Below are 15,163 nucleotides of genomic sequence, written 5' to 3'. Positions count from 1 at the left end.
GTTAATAACAATATCTGGGGTTTTACGTCCCAAAACCCCGATATAATTATAAGCGACGCCGTAGTGGAGGCCTTCGGAAATTTCGACCATCTGGTGTTTTTTAACATGCACTGATATTGCAGAGGACACGGGCCTCTAGCATTTCGCCTCCATCGAAATGCGACAGCCGCGGCCGGGATCGAATCCGCGACCTTCGGGTCAGCAGCCCAGCACCATAATCACTGCTCCACCGCAGCGGGCAAGACCCGCGTTGACAGCAACCTTTACCTTCTGGCGGCGCGGTAACAAGGCAGTTCAATGCCTTCTTACTCTTGCAATAGTGAACAGCGAACTTATTGACAATAACAAAAAAAGACATTCGTGAAAGGTTGCTCAGCTTGCCCCAAACATCGCCTGGTTAGGTGCTACGGTGTCTTACGGTAAACAAACACGGGACACAGAGAATAAAAATAAAACGGCTTTTCGAAACCTTTCCCTTGCTCACAGAAACGAAATATTTCAGCTCGTAATCAATATATTAAACGGGTTCTGACGAGGGGCCTTTTAGCGAGCTTTACCATGTAAAAATAGAAACGCGCTATTCTGTCCCGAAGAAAGCTGGCCGCAAGAGCCGGGTTCCAAGCCGCCACCTCCTACAATTCTACAGACCAGCATAGGCAGTCAAACAAGAAGGCGAGTTTCTCGATACTTTATGTGAATCTAATCTGTTTCATTACTCTTTCACCAACACTTAGCAGAGAGGGAAACGCGGCCTGTATAGCATGTCATGCGTAAGTCAATGCACTTTCCGGCGTTTAGTTACGTTATTTAGAAACAAAAAGCGCGCTGTTAAAACTAAAGCGACTTTATTAAAATCATTCTTTTTAAGAAGATCATCGAACAATATTCTGCTTGCAAAGGTATTCTTCCTTTACTGCTGCTGCTTATTGAGCTTTAAAAAAAATGTCTGTGGCAGCGAATATAACACGGCCAGGCGTCTTCACATAATAGCGCAAAATATTGAGTTTATAAATTGAGGCCAACAAAAATTAGGGACGCCAAGATTCCGCACATTCGGAAACCCGCGATCGTCATCACCGCCTCCCCAGCTTGCATTATTTTCTGGAAGTTTTTTCACATTACAAAAACAACAGCGCTAAAGGACGCGTTCATGCTTTAAGAAACCCGTCGGAGCCAACAACAATATCATCGGACGAAATATATTGAAGAGGCAGGGGATGAGAAGAAGGGCAGCACGCTGTTTCGAGAGTTCGTAGTTATCAAGCACAGCCAAGCGACTTGTACGTGTGCACCCTTTCAGTGCAACAGAACTGCTTACTCACAGTCGGGCAGCCCAACCGGCCGCTCGTCGCATGCGTTGCGGTTATCACGCGGCGACTGAGGTTCGCGCTCGCTGGTTGTCGCGGATATCGTCGTCGTGCTTTTTTTATGTATTGTGGTTTTCTCAATCCGCGCGATTACGGCAAGCGTCATCGCGCGAATTTTGGACGTTGAAGGTCCGTACGCCACGTGGTGTGAAAAACGGTGAACTAGAAGCGATGTCCCGAATTCCTGGGTATGAAACATATTTTTTGCTATGAGTCATGTACTGACCGCTCAAGCAGCAATATGCCATGGATACGTCAGCTGGTACTCTTCGCGTATTTGCTTCAGGGCCTGTTTGTGAAGCCCCAGGACCAACTCGTCAGGCAGAAAGAAATACTGGGATATAAAAATATAATACACCTTTTGCCATGATAGCGTTATATGGGCCGCGTAAGAATGTTCGCTGCAGAGGATGCACCCACGTAGTGGTACACCCGTATTTTGGTCCAGGTTAGTTGATCGCAGACGCACTGGGGTAGTGGTAAAATGTGTATAGTGTGATCGCTGGGTGCACGAAGGGAAAGCAATACAACTTCAGTTGTTGGAGAGTTGAGGGGGAGACTCCTCATGTGGCTTAACGGTGAGTATGAAGTCAATATGTTGCAAAGTGAGCTCCGTCACACGTTGTCGTCTCTCGTTCCGGAATCTATGTCTGGCTGCTGTGCGCGGACATGTCCTGTGTTACGGCATTCTGGTTGTATCGTAATATGGTGTTGGAAGGCCACAGCAGGCGGTGACAATAAGGAAGGAGCGATATAACAGAATTTATGAAGATCATTTACGCGAAATTACAAGAACAAATAATGAAATCTTTGAAGCGTATGATTCCGGCTTTTTGCACGTCATTATGCGGCATCTGACGTGTCAGGTCTTTGATTGTTCTTTTTGTTCGAACGCAGTTAGTAGAAAAATACATCTCATTCTTTGATTACCTTCATAAATGACATGGTACATGTATTACTGACGTATTTCTTCCTTTGGTCATGAATATGCTACGCATCAGGGCCTGTAATCTCAAAAATATCTTATTTTAGAACTGTTCGTATGAGAACGTTTTAGGTAATTCTGATGCGAGACGTATCATTAGTGAAGCTGGCTGATCAATGGCAAATAACAATTACGAACTGAAAGCTTTGTAAATTCTGCTCCAGTTTTTTCAAGCCTTTACTGGGACCCGATGAAGCAGCTCTGTGTACCCCACGTACTTTATGTGGGGTCTTAATGTAGTCAGCGTATGTGGTCCCTCGCGCCAGGTTAACCTCTTTGCGTTTTCTTTTCATATATTTCTATCTATCTCTCTCTCTCTCTAGTGAGTAGAAGTGATAATTCGTGCATAAGGCGAACAAAATGGGAATTAAGGTGAATTAAATGAAATCAAAGGTTAATTAAGGTAGGTTAAAGGGGACTCACAAGCGACATAGAACTAACGCCAATGTAATTTAATGAGTGCCTCGTGAGAGCGTAGGCTTTCGTCTGTGCCTTAGCGTTAGTTGCCTGAAGAGCGTGACTTGGCGATAACTACAGCCGCCACCGTCAGCGTTAGCGGAAAGACGGACATTACACATCAAATTTTGAGCTTTTAACTGCTGTCGCAGTAAAGGAATCGAACAGAGAGGACGATGTGGGAGAGACGCGATGTCCCGTTGTGATATTGAGCGTTTTATCGATTTGCTGACATTTGTCGCCTACAAAGACGCAACTTGAGCATCGTGCGAAGCAAATTTCGGTGCTTGAATTGTTTTACTTGAAGCTTAGCGGAGGAAACTAGCACGTCGTGTATGACAGAACTGCTGATTCTTCAATGCCCCCGCGACATTCCTCCCTTTGTCGAGATTGTGTACAATGCGGCAGGACCGAGAAGTAAACACATGTCGAAGCTCAGAGTCACTCCGCGGTTTTCTCGCCGCCTCCCCACATCCTACGCAAGCCCTCTACGTTCACTTCTATAGCTTGCACTTTTCCGACGCCAAGATTTTTTTTTTGTTCGCTGCCAAAGCGCTCCCAAAGTTGCTTGCGGGTCCTCGAAGTCGAATCGTTGCACGTCGTCTCCTATTACTTTCCGAGGCGCCTCCACCGTGCATCTGCAGAGGAGCGCTTCGCCCGCGTTTCGCAATCTTTACATTTTTTTTCTGAAAAGAATAAAAACATAAGGGAGCGGGCCCTGGCAGAAACAAATTCCTAAACTTGTAGATATCGTTCCTCGCAGCGCCCTGACGTCTCGGAGTTGTGTTTTCAAAACACGTACGTCGCATTTCACGCCATTCAAATTCATCGAGCTGTAGGTTGCACCGAGTGCCGTTCCCGGAGGTCGGGAATAATACCACCATTACGGGCTGAGAGCCGAAGGCATCCGGCTGCTCTCGTCGAAACAGCAGGGCCGCAGAATAAAATAATCATAGGCGCCTGCCACCGGCGCTGCTGCGTCGCCGCAGCCCTAGCACCGCTGCGTCGCCACGCGGCCAACGCCGTCGGGGTTAGTTTCATATCTGAGTCGGATCTCGATGATTCGGCGAACGATTTTTCCATCTGTCTCAGGTTCGTCACTGTCCAGAGCTGCTGCCACGGCTGCTGGTGGGTCCGACGGTGCTCCTTATGTGGCGTAGCTTCACACACACGCCCGCAGTGCCCCTTGTGTCCCGTAACGGTGGACCATGGCTGCGATGGCTGAACCGTCATTTTTGTTTTCTCAGAGACCGCTAGGCGCGGTCGAAAATCGCAGCAGCTGCGTGTCTTCGCGCGCGTCTTAACGCGTGCGACAAGAATTGTAATGCAAGAAGTGTTCATCGGCGCACGAGGCACTGCCATGTAGCAGCGGGCAATAACATAAAGACGCATGGAAAGGAAAACATTAAATCTGCACTCGGTCACTTACGCCTGCTACAAGAGGCGAATTCGTTTCAGGCCCTTTATTTTGGCGTTAAAATAGATTGCTCTTTCCTAGATTTTGCTAAGGCTTTTTGATTCTGTTTCACATGACTTTGTTTTCTGTTAACTAAGTCAGCATAACATCGATTTTAACGCACTCAACTGGATTAAACGCTTTCTTTCTTATCGTTCCCAATGCGTTTGGCAATGGTTATTTGCAGTTTCTCCTGTGATTTGTGGCGTGTCACAGGGTTCTGTTCTAGAACCATGCTGTTGTTTATAATCGATGTATGCGACCTTCTTAACAAAACTTAATCTACTAACAAAATACTCATTAACGACTGTGTTGTTTCTGGAACTGTCACTACTCGAGTAGCTAACAAAGCTCAACCTAAGAGCAAAAGCTTGTGTCTCTCGCTTCATTCAAATAAATCTAACCTCGTAGCATACGTTCACTGTGCCACTAATGGGTGTCAATCTGTATAAATACCTTGGTATTTAGGGGTCGAATTCACAAAACTTCTCTTTTCCCCTGGTCAGCCAGCTTGGTTAATGAAATGTCCCCCATTGTGGTTGGCTGAAATATTCTCTTACAAAAATTTTTAGCGTAAGACGTTTTTGTGAATACGGGCCAAGATTGTCGCTGTACCCTGCGGGCAGCGTACTTGACGACATAGTTACTCTGCGCGTGCATGCTATTTACTATATAAAATAGCATCAATGTCTGAACTTAACATTCACCAAACACAGCCATTCTTTTTACAGCTACACTGCAAACCGTTTCACACCCTTATAGGTGTATTTGCGATAAAACACCTATCGTACACCCTTTTTTCTGTCAATATTATCCGGAAGGGTGTAATGTCTTCATTGCACACCCTTCGCACACCCTTTTTATTTTTGGGTGTACAATGGGTGTATGTTCTGTTAAACACCCATGGGTGTTCTTTGAATTTTACACCTATGGGTCAATTCACGCATTGAATTGACCCATAGGTGTAAACAGGTATCGTTGTACTGCTGAATGCAATTAACTGCGACACTGAACACCACGGGCAACGCCTCTTGAAACCACGGGTCACCAGAAGCACACGTTGTTGGGCTAGTCGGTTCATGTTCTTTCAGAAGCCACGGAAGTGGCTATTTGGCTATGCTTCGGCCTGTTGTTTTCTTTGCGCGAAATAGCCACTTCCGTGGCTTCTGAAAGAACGGGTCACCACCCTGTTCGACAGAGCGTCTTGGCACAGGATACTGTTTCACGAGGCACCTGCGTGTGAAGCTACCTGCTCGTGAATCAGTAATGGTTCACCTTGGTCTGCTAAGCTTGACACTCAATTTTCATTCTTTTAGTAGTGCATCACAAGTCTGCTGTAATTACAAAGACGCATGTATTTTGCCTACTTTATTAGGCAAGTGGTAGTGAAAATAAAATATAGCATTGTCGTGCCTGAGGTTCTGAATGCAGTGAGTCAACTGATGTTACTTATTTTGAGCTCACATATATTTAAGCCTTTACATCCCGATTTATTTTTGAGAAATCGTTTCCAAAATAATTTTATTTATTGCTTGATTGGATTGACACGTTGAATGAATGCCCGAAATACATTCGGAATAATATATGTATTTGTTTAGCATTCATAAGCATTTGTTCAGTTTAGAGATAGTTGGCTTCACTGCACTGTGATCATCGCAAACACCTCTCCTAACGCTTAATCTATAGCATACATATACAGTGAAATCTCGTTGACACGATTCTGCATAATACGTTTTTCAGCCTAATACGTTCTCTTTTTTATTTCCTGCCAACATCCCTTGAAAATATTGCATTTTCATGCATTTAATACCATCATACTTTTGCCAAAACTGGATAATACGACCGCGAAAGTGGATCTTGACCGATATATCGAGAAATCCTGCGTTTATTTTTCGCTATGACAGCTCCCACCGCGTTCCAACAACTCACGATCTGCGCGTAGCAGAGCCGCTGAGACCACAGCAGCATCAGTTTAGCGGCGAAAAGATCGCTGCTAGGCGATCTTTTCTTTGAGATTATATATATACATATATATTGCCGCTTTGTGAGGGCCTCCCGTCCAGTGAAGGGAGACTTTAAGCCCTGCTTGTAGTCATGCAGCCCTTACTGTGTCGTCGCAATGCTTACTGCGATTCGGATACACTGTGTAAAGCATAACAAAACATAACACTGCCGCAGAAAGAAAGCTGCGCCCACGCGACCCAACAACGGCCGGGGCGCCACCTCCTCGGCCGGCGCAGCCGCCGCGGCCGCCGCGCGTGCGCAGCGCGCGGAACAGCCGGAACAGCTCTATCACCACGTGACTTATGCAACGCGCTCAGACACGCCGCCGGACTCCATCGTTTTCTGCGTGTGTTGTGCGTCGCCTCCCGATCGGTCGAGTTTTGCAGTCGGTGTTTCGGTTGTTTGAAGTGTGCCTGCTCTGTGTGCTCGTCCTTTACCTTCTGCCAGTGCTGCTTATTACGAAGATGCACTATACTCAAAGGGAGACCTGCAGCTTCATATCACTCGAACTGAAACGGTATGTACCACTATCACGTTGCTACGGCCAGCGCTTTGTTAACTCCGAGAGCGCGATCTAATGCCGTTAAATAAGAGTGCATTGTTTCATCGGGATGAAGGCAAAGTTGTGTGACATTAGGCGCGGGCAGGCTTTGCTTTGTTTGGTGTTGAAAGCAGTGTGCGCATGCGCGGCTGTGATTCGGAGGGGGATTTGAACGCAGTTGTGGCGGTGCCCGCCTGTCGGCGGTGGTGTTGGAGGGGGGCCCCGCTCTCGATGAACCACTATTTTGATTTAAGAATAGTTGGGTTGTGACGGCGCCTGTTACCTCTAAGCGTCAAGCGTGTCTAAGGCGCGTATGCTTCGGCCTGTTGGTAATTCAAGTGCATTTTTTGTCGCACAAGAAAAAAAAAAAAGAAACAGGACAGAAAACAACGACGTGGTGTCCGCGTCGTTCTTTTCCGTCCGTGTTCGTTTTGTGCGCTAAAACTACCGTGATGCTCGGGTTGATGCGTGTGGGTCATTTTAAAGCAGCATGTTGCTTCGTTTTAGGTACGCCGCGCGAAGCTCGCCTAAGTGCTAATACATTCCGTTTCGTTAAATTCGTACCGATGTTTTAATTCATCCGTAACATAGGTTTCCTGATAATGCCGGCACCCGTGCACGGGGAGCCGTTCGTTAAACTTGACTTGTGTTCGAATGAATTTTTCATGTCTATGTGTGGCCGAATCGCCTTAAATACCTGAACTGTGCTCGAGCGTCAGTGTGCACTTAGACGTGCGCGGGGTTCCCCATCAGGGGGGAGGGAAGTAGGAAGGTTAATCGCTGCCCCCCTCCCCCCGCCTTACTAAAAAGTCAAAGTATGGGGGCAGACTTTGCGCTCCTCCCCCCTGTCTGAATTGACTAGGGGGGGCGCACCCTCCCCCCTTCGTGCGTACGCTTGAGTGCCCGCGTTCGAGCACAATTTATTTTATTCTGTTTGTTTCCATTATGTCTAGCTTTCATTATTTTGTTGTGGTTATTAAGAGTTATATGCGCCTCGCCTCGCTTTGGCGTTGTAACTTCGCTAAATACTTTTACGTGTACAAACATTAAAAAACGCAGTTTGCACGACCACCTCCAATGATATTATTTGGTAAAAGACAAGCCTAATGATTTATAAGAGATTTTAAATTCTCCGATCATCTTCAAGGCTGCAAGTTGCAGCCTTGTAGAGAAGTCCTTGTGCATAGTTTTGTTTTATACACTCTAAGCCGAAAAGGACTAAAATGGGGTATGGCATTGGTCCTTCAGGGGTCTAAATGGGCTGCCACAGATTTTGAACCATTTTTGGACCAACTGCGGGAGTAACTACAGGGGTTCAACTTTTACTCTCTAGCACTTACTCCAGATGGTTTAAATGTTGGTCCTCGTAGATTGCTCCCGAGGGTCTAACAGTTGAACCGTCGGGACTAACCGAGAGAAAAAAAAAAAGATGGCGATTCTTCGCTATGTTGGCGTAATTCTTGTTATTTCCAACTGAATCAGCATTGAATGATGCAGTGTTTGCGGCACGTGTACAAACATACAACAACACACAACCATTGCAATATAAACACCACACGCACTATGCATCTACCGCCCGCGCTACACAGCCGAAAACCAACCATCGGCTATATATAGGCACAGTATCTTGACCTCCCATGTTGTGCCGGTGGCAGACTTCTGTTCGGCATAATAAAACAATAAACATTCACAGCGTACGTGTAAACTTACGTGGGCTCAATGTTACAACCGCAACACACCGATCTTTTAATATGAACCCGCCGGATTTTTAACGCTCTTTTAGTCAGCGAATTCGAATTATCAGCTGGTACTCTACATATCGTGTCGGCCGAACCAGCCTTAGTAATGCTGGTGCACAAGTCCGTAAAATGCACTTATGCACACACAAACATAGAAGCGGCACTTATGCACACACAAACATAGAAGCACGCCGGCGAAGCAGTGAGTCGCCCCGCCGATGCCGGCTTCTTGCCGACGACGTCGTTAGGCCTTTACGAGGAGCACGGCTGAGTTGAACGACCGCTGGCGATCACAACATGCGTCTCCTGTGCACTTTTCGTCGTCGTTCTTTTACATACAAATGAAAAATAGATGTCCGCTGTCCGCGACGTCTTACGGAGTGATGTAGATATATGTATACCTACAACGAAGAGACGGCGCGCAGGCACGGTTCTTTCACCGTGCTCGTAAGTCGCTCGCTGTACACCGCCGGCCGCACGTTGATTCGTATCGGCGCTCGCCTTCACGCTAGATGTTTGACAACAGTTGTCACATGAAAAGAAAGACACAGATTGAACTGTACTTTATTCCAGAAGACATTATCATCTGTGAAACAAATTCTACGCAACCTTTCTTTCACCTGCACCGGCAACGAACTCGCACCGGCCGCCGGTCGGCTTGATGCCAACGACGTATAGCGAAGCCTACTTCGTATCGCTTCGTAGTTGTAGCCGGTGACTCTGCGGGAATACAACCGCTGACGAACCGCTTACTTTTGTTGGCGCTGGCAGTGTTCTTCGTAGTTATTCCTAATTCGGCACACTGAAGCGAGAGATCCGCGGTGTCCGGACTCGAAGGCTTGCACTTGTTTGGGTCCGGCAGCTCGACAGCTAGGAAGAAACGTGGGTGAGCGTGTTCGCTCGCTGTGTGCGCCGGCGCGAGTTGAACTTGACTCTCATAACTGCTTCTATTCGTTGTAATAGTGCTTCGCTTTCACTCTGGCGTGTAAGCCATGTAACTCGTAATCGTGCTAGCCGACAGGGCCGAGAAGTGCAGCGCGGCAGCGGGCGATCGGCTCGCAGTTACACCCCCCGTTGGTCCCCTTCTTGCCGGGCGTTTGCGCACGACACGCACTGTCTCGCATTTAAACCGTGTTGGACGAACCGTTGCTCCTTTGGTTTAACGACTGCCGTTAGTCCAATTTTGCCCAGTTTCGGCTTAGAGTGTATGCTTTTTATCGATGTGCAGGAATCCTTCATGCCACTCAAGAATGCTCCTTTTTCTTTAAAAATGCGGATGATATTTGTCAAATAGTACTTTCTCTTCCCTAAACAAGCTAATTGCTCGTAGAAAAGCTGTTAATTCTCTCCAGTTCCATATGGGGCATCTTATGAGCTTCATATTTGGATGGTACTATCGTGAGCAATATGAGCTCTAACATGCGAGCGCGTGGCGAACAGCCTTGAACCTTACGTCGGCTAGAGTCACTGGAAAATCAGAGTACCGCAAAGGTAGGCTCCAAGCGGGCAACATTGGGCGGTGGCGGCCATGTCCCTTCCAGACCGTCCGGCGCGTTGCTAGCGTGTGTTGAGAAGTGACCGATCTTTTAGCCTTAGTGCCGTGTTACGCTCGGTAGAACGGCATTATGTGTGTGTGTTTCTTCAAGAGGATATTAGAAGTGATTTCGAGTCATCGACAGGTATGGATCGACTGCGCGGTTAGCGGTGTAACTAATGAAACGTACGGCGAATGTTGCCATGTGCTCGCGAACTCTCTTGATGGCTTCATCGGTCTCTTTTCGTGTCACGCCCGGGCGTGTTCGCTAGCTCCGGATCTGTAAACATAGTTTCATTAGCGCAGTGACATCGTGCGAGATGCCATTTACTTCGACATTTGGTGAATCATGACTGTTTGCGCTAGCGTTGCAGTAGGTGTTCAGGTTCACTGCACTCGAGAACGTTATCGAACAACATCGAGAACATTCAACCGATTCAACATTGCGTCCTTCGACTGATCGCTGACGCATCGCTTGCTTGCGCACCGTGTTTGCTGTTCAACCGGTTGATATGTGTAATAGAAGTTGTGTGTGTACGGTAATTGGAAGTTGTGCGCGACGTCTTGATTCGGAACGCCAGCAGCCGGACGCACGGGCGAATCGGCGTGCGGTAGGTAAGGTGCATCTTATCTTACGATACGTAGAAAATAGGCCATCAAAAATGATTGACATCACTACCGAATTGTTTCATTTCCTATGTCTTGTCTCTTTAATATTCCCAACGTTTCAATTAATTTGCAAATATTTTGCTGTGTTCCGACAAACAGTTTTTTTTTTTTGGCGTTGCCAGCGCGTAAACAGCTGGGGTTCGGTTTCTGCACTGCTGCACTTTTTTTTTTCATACTGCATTCTTATTAAAACTTCCTCGGCACGGTGCTTTATGTTCTTTTGATCTGAAATAGCACATCCCGGAATTTTTAAAGCGCATGCTACTGCAACACAGTATGTACATAGACCTAGGGCTCGCATGAAATCGACTCCCTCAATGCGTGGGATCTGCTTTTTTATTTGCTGTGACCATTTCTCACCAACTATACAGTATTTTAAGGGTACGCTCGGTGCAATGCAGCATTAGCAGCATTTTTTTTGCAACAAGTTTAAAAATACGCTTGATAACATTGTCTTATACCAAGTTTATCAACAGAGTTCCATGCTTCTGTTTTGTGCAATGCCAAAGATCATGCCACAATTGCCTTCAAGGTATACCAGTAAACAGTTATCATTTTAATAAATGTTTGATTTCGCTCTCGTGCGTGACACGCTTATAACTCGGATAGCATGCGTAATCTGTTCAACGGATCGAGATATAAAGAGCCGAGCAAATAGAAAGTTATGTAGCTTTCAATATTGCTGACCATAACGAACCGAAGAGGTGAAGTATCCTGTCGCATAAGATCTTTTCCAGCAAAGTTAGTGTAGTTCACTGCAGGAAGGAGTGTTATTCAAGGGGGGCGAATACTTTCAGGCCAACTATGCAGCCACGTAGAACGGCGCTCTTTGACATTAATTTTTCCCACACGGCAAACGAGACTCCCAGAGTAGCTCACCAGTAACGTTCGATTGATGGTGAGCTACTCTCTTCTGGCATCTGCATGCAGTGGCGTAGCCAGGGGGTGGCACACCGGGCCCGTGCCCCCCCCCCCCCTCCCGCGCGAAAAAAATGTGTCTTCTTACGCCCCTGTCTGCATGACGCGTTATAAAAGCGACGAAGTACTTCTGGGGACCGTGGTACTGCTAAATGTCCGGCCACGCTCTGCATTGAACGCGCCTGCACCCAAAGCGCTTGGAAGGGATATGGCGGCGAGAGGTCACGTGATGCGAGTAAGCCAATCGCGTCGGCGGCGGCGCGTGGAAAACAGATGCGATACTCTGAAATTTTTCCAGTGACTCTAACGTCGGCTGATTCGCAGCGGCGCCTGTCGGAAACAAAGCGGAAAGGGCGCCGCGCTTCCACTAGCTGTTGACCCTCCCGCTTCGATATTGTTGATGCGAAACAGCATCTTAGAGAGTGTCAGAGGCCGCTAGCGGTGATATGAATTCCCATCAACGCGAACAGCCACATCAGACTAGGTAGCTGCTGAGATATCGGCTGTGACGTAGCCTGCCACGATGCGCAGGCCATGCTTGCGCATCGTTATCTCGGTGGTGTCGGCTGAGGATTTTGCCGCGCCTCATTTATTTATTTTGTTATCATTGCTAGCGGTCATTGGCACGCAATCAGCCGACATCTCGCAGCAACGCTAGCGAGGCGGGAGTACCAACAGTCAGCGGAACAGCGCCCCCCCCCCCCCCCCCCTATCCCCTCCAGTTTCGGCAACGCCATCCACGTATCACCCCATCTCAGTTTTAAGGCTATTTTCCACGTGCTCGCATGTTCGAGCCCATATTACTCACGATAGTACACGGTACAGAAACTGTTATATTTACTGAAACAAATAATTGAAGTCTTCGTAGCGCTTTCCAGACAATGATCTTTTTATTTTTTATCATGCAGGGAGAGAGCGTTCCACTAACACCTTGCATTGTGTACGGTGGCCCCAATCTTCCCTATGCAAGCAAGCTTTTCCTCCCTGTGGACAAAGAACTGCTCTTCAGTGTGTCCAATGCCGAAGAATGAGTAGCTGCACTCATGGCAGCACATTGGCTGTTAAATATCGACTGCCATCACAAGGCGTTCAACGTTCTCGTCGCTGTTGAATGGCTCCTTCTTGGCCAGTGGGTAATGACTCCGAGGACACAAGTAGTAAAGCTCCTGAACATTTTCAAGAAAGCCTAGAAAATAGGCCTTAGCTTCTGCTTAAAGTATGTCTCCACCTGTGATTAACTCGAGCGTAAGCCATAAAGTTATATTTTCATATGGTAACGAGTGGTTATTTGTTTTGCATTATACAGAAACGAATACTATGGCGGTACTAGTATTTCATTTCAATTTCTTGCTCATTTTCTTGTGACATTTTAATACAAGCCATTTTGTCTGCCGATTTCAACATCTTCTCGCAGGTCATTCCACTTTGTGGTTATTGGATTAGTTTTTATATTCAAAGGACTTTGTGACTTTTTTGCAGTAGTTTTAATAATTGAGATCTTTTGCTATTGAAACTTTAGCTTAACAAAACTGCCAGTACTTGTCAGTGAAATCAGTGCATCGAATATTGTTTTAAAATTTATTTTTGAGCTTTAAGTTTTGTCAATATTTTTTTAAAGAAATAAATACTCGTTTTATTCAATTACCAATGATTCTGTTGTCTTTGCTTGGAAAGGGATAATCTTTAAATTTCTCTGAACATGCCCGTGTAAAATTTGATTCCACTTTTGTTATGTAGGTAATGCTTCTGCAGTGCTGTCGTTGTCATAACGTCCCTATTCCCATGCATTTCCTGCATATTACCGCATTTAGCATGCGCTGCGACGTGCGCGTCATGGCCCGATTGCTCACTTTTTTGTGTTGGAGCCACAATCTATTGCTCTTGAGAAAGTGGGAAATATTTCATAATTCAGCAATGTGCACAGTTTTCTACTTCACTCATGTACTTTCCCAGAAAAGAGATAATATGGAGGCCTGCTGTGGGAAAACGACGTTCTGAATCCTTATAATGTTGCGTGAGTTGTCACGGAGCATTGATACCCTGCTCGTGTATCAGCTACAGCTGTGGTGATGGCAGTGTTTACCCTACTAAGAAAGTCGACAACAGGCACAATGGTTGTGGTCACTGCTGGAATTTTGAAACTTATCAATCCACTTTCTCATCAAGGGATTGCACATTTCTGAACTATCTCCTTAACAGGAGAACGACCAGACCGTACCTTGTGTGTTCCAGTTGATTTCAAACACATACACTGATGTTATGCAGCCCATTTAAGACGATGGCACCTTATTTTATCAACAGCATGAGTGCAGGTATAAGAAGTGGCACCAATATTTCCCTTCTTGGGAAGGGCAACTACAGTGGGAAAATTCATTCTGGGGTGTGCCCAAAGGGACCAAGTGTCTGTAGTGCCCCAAGGGGGCTGACAGAGAAGGTTCGTTTGTGCTTCTCCCTGTAACTGCTATCCTTTCGAGGGCGGTTTCATCTATTACACCCCACTCGCATGGGTGTAGCTTGTTCTAAGACCCATACTGCACTATACGGCTGTGTTACAATGAAGCATGTTAAATTGAATTCCTCATTATGAAGTGGGAAATAACGCCCTTGCTTCATATTTTGACACAAACGCCTTGGTTATTTGTGCTCCTTGTTTTGGCGGCATACGCGATGCCGCTCCGCACACTCGAGAAAGGTCATTGAATACCGTAGAATTTGTCTGGAATGTACGAGCTCTGTGTTTATTAAAGCTTGACTTTATTTGGTACTATTGGATAACTGTGTGAACATTTTGCAATATGTGTCAACACATTTTAGGTAATAACTTTGTATTCAGTCACGATTGCACTGTATATGTAAGGGCCATATATGCCGTGCTTCATATGCATTATAAAATCTGTGCTGCTAGCAGGATTTTCCCTCTGTGGCAGGAGCCACTATAATAGGTCATGCGCCCTTGAAAGGACTAGCTAAAGGGTAAGCTTTCTAGCGTTTCAATGGGAGCCAACTGGGAGGGGGGAACCACTCAAATTATGGAAATTTTTGCCTGGGTGTTTGGGTGTAATTGTGCATAAACACCCTAACGCCCTTTTTCTCGTTTGGGTGTAATGTGCTTTACACCCTACACCCTTTTTTTCATTTGGGTGTAATATGCTTTACACGCATTGGGTTGAAAGTTTGAAATTACACCCATTGTATAGGTGTAATCCTGCTTGGTACACCTATTTTTTGGGGTGTAGGGTGTGAGTTATAGACACCAAGTTACACCCATACGGGTGTAAAGTGGTTTACAGTGTAAGACTCGTTCCTGACCTACAGTCTAAGGCTATCTGCTCCTCGCACGCAACGAGGGCCCTTTTAAAATTCCTTTTGTTGAGTTTTGTATTGTGTTTGGGTGTGTTTTTTATTTGTCGTGCTCTGTGCATGTTACTTCATTTTCCATCATACTCGTCTGGAGTAGCGTGTTAGGCGTGCTGCTAGCGAAACCTCAGTAGTCT

This window comes from Rhipicephalus sanguineus, chromosome 1, assembly GCF_013339695.2.
Source record: "Rhipicephalus sanguineus isolate Rsan-2018 chromosome 1, BIME_Rsan_1.4, whole genome shotgun sequence".
Lineage (NCBI taxonomy): Eukaryota > Metazoa > Arthropoda > Arachnida > Ixodida > Ixodidae > Rhipicephalus > Rhipicephalus sanguineus.
Note: the sequence above shows the minus strand (reverse complement) of the source record.